We start from the raw sequence: 2738 nt of genomic DNA, 5'->3' as shown, positions 1-2738 counted from the left end.
AGCATCTCACCCAGAAGAGTGAACATAGAATAATGGAACAGCAAAATATATATATGTACATACATTAGCAATAGTGCAATTTTTCTGCGGGAAGGAGTGTCCGAGGGGGGTGACTGGCAGTCTCCAAGGTGCAGAGTTAAGTTGTGTAACAGCCGCAGGGAAGAAGCTGTTCCTGAACCTGCTGGTCCGGCAACGGAGAGACCTGTAGTGCTTCCCGGATGGGAGGAGGGTAAACAGTCTGTGGCTAGGGTGAGAGCAGTCCTTGACGATGCTTAGCGCCCTCCGCAGACATCGCTTGCTCTGGACAGACTCAATGGAGGGCAGTGATACAACGATACAGTTGGTAAGGATGCTCTCGATGGTGCAGCGGTAGAAGGTCACCAGAATCTGAGGAGACAGATCGACCTTCTTTAGTCTCCTCAGGAAGAAGAGACACTGGTGAGCCTTCTTGACCAGTGTTGAGGTATTGTGGGTCCAAGAGAGGTCATCTGAGATGTTGATCCCCCAGAAACCTGAAGCTGGAAACACGTTCCACCTCCGTCCCGTTAATGAGGTGTGGTCGGCTGACCTAACAGACTTGGGTCTGTTAGTTAGAAAGTCCAGTATCCAGTTGCAGAGGAAGGGGTCAGTGCCCAGGTCACTGAGTTTGGTGATCAGTATTGAGGGGATTATGGTATTAAATGCAGAGCTGTAGTTGATGAACAGTATTCTCACATAGGTGTCTCTGGTGTCGAGGTGGGAGAGGGCGGAGTGAAGTGCCGTTGAGATGGCATCCTCCATACTCCTGTTCTTGCGGTAGGTGAACTGATAGGGATCCAGTGTGTTGGGTTAGGCAGCCTTTGAGGTGTGCCAGGACCAGCCTCTCGAAGCACTTAGTGATGATGGGAGTAAGTGCAACAGGGCGGAAGTCGTTGAGGCTTGCCGCAGTGGAGTGTTTTGGCACCGGCACGACGGAGGTGGTTTTAAGGCACGTGTGGACAACTGCTTGGGCAAGTGACAGGTTGAAGATGTCAGTCCAGACGTCTGTCAGTTGCGCAGCACAGGCCCTGAGGACGCGCCCGGATATGCTGTCAGGGCCAGCAGCCTTTCGTGCATTAATCCTGCTCAGTGCCACATACACGTCGTAGGGGGTGAGTGTGAGGGGTTGGTGATCAGCAGGGAGCACAGCCTTGATGGCTGTCTCTAGATTGTCCCTGTTGAAGCGGCCATAAAAGTGGTTAATCTCAATGAAGGAGGCGTCGCTGGATGTGGGGGTGATGTTGGTGGATCTATAGTCCGTGATGGCCTGGATGCCTTGCCACATGCGTCGGGGGTCGGAGTTGTTATTGAAGTACTCCTAAATCCTTAGCTTGTAGCTATGCTTGGCCTTCTTGATGCCCTTTTTCAGGATAGCCCTGGATGAACTGTAGGCTCGAGCATCGCCTGACCTGAAAGCGGTGTCCGCCTGACCTCGCTGTTCATCCATGGCTTCTGATTCGGGAATATGGTAATCCGTTTTAGGGAGGTGACACTGTTGATGCTGGAGTTGATAAAGTCCAAAACAGAGAATGTATACAAGTCAATGTCCATGTGGGAGTCAAGGGTGGCCTGGGCTGCAAACAAATTCCAGTCAGTGTTTCCAAAACACTGCGGAAGTGTGGAGTCCGCCTCCTCTGACCAAACTTTAACGGTCCTCACTGTGGGTTTAACACGTCTGATGAGTGAGAGTACTTTGGGAGCAGGAACAATGAGAGGTGATCAGACTGTCCAAGGTGGGGGAGGGGGACGGCTTTGTAAGCTTCAGCCATATTTGTGTAAAATTTGTCCAGTATCTTGGCTTCTCTCGTGACGAAGGAGACATCTTGGTGGAATTTGGGGAGTACAGTCTTCAGGTTGGAGTGATTGAAGTCACCCGCAACAATGAAGGCTGCCTCGGAGTTGTGAGTCTGTTGTTTGCTAATGGCAGTATGCAGTTCTTTCATTGCAAGCTTGGCATTAGCACCAGGAGGGATATAGACTGCAGTCACAACAGTGGAGGTAAACTCTCTGGGCGGATAGAAAGGTCTGCATTTAACCATGAGGAACTCTAGGTTAGCTGAGCAGTGACTCTCGATGATGGTGGAGTCCGGGCACCATGCTTTATTTACATAAATGCACAGACCCCCACCTCTGGTCTTACTGGAGTCTGTTGTTTTGTCCGCTTGGAGTATATGACGCCCCGTCAGGAACGTCGGTGTTGAGCCAAGTTTCTGTGAAGATCAAGATGCTGCAGTCTTGGATCCAGTTGGGGGCGGTGATCCGTAGCCGGAGTTCATCCATTTTGTTTGCCAGTGAGTGTACGTTGGCGAGGAAAAGGCTAGGAATCGCTAGCCTGTGAGGGGCTAGCTCTAACCTCGCCTTTAACCCACCTCTGCATCCACGGCAGTGCTTGCGTTCGCGTCACCGTCTGTGGGTGCTTCCTGTCGGCCGAGCTGGCTTGGTGCGCGCTGGTGTTCTGCCGCTCCGCTGTTCTGGCTAGTTCAGGAGCGAGACGGAGTTCGTCCGAAAAGTTGTTGCAGCTGTAGGAACCGAAGTGCAGAAGTTCCTGTCGGCTGTATGAAATAAATGCAAGACTGCTCTGTGTGAGCAGACTTGAAACAAATAAGTAAATTATTGCGAGTTAGCAAATTCTCGTGAGACACGGGGCATCGCGATGTGCCCGCGCCACCGCCATTTTGAAAAAAAAAAACCCCAATACCATGTGCCCTAATTTTGCCCAC

This window comes from Leucoraja erinacea, unplaced genomic scaffold, assembly GCF_028641065.1.
Source record: "Leucoraja erinacea ecotype New England unplaced genomic scaffold, Leri_hhj_1 Leri_1090S, whole genome shotgun sequence".
Taxonomy (NCBI): domain Eukaryota; kingdom Metazoa; phylum Chordata; class Chondrichthyes; order Rajiformes; family Rajidae; genus Leucoraja; species Leucoraja erinaceus.
Note: the sequence above shows the minus strand (reverse complement) of the source record.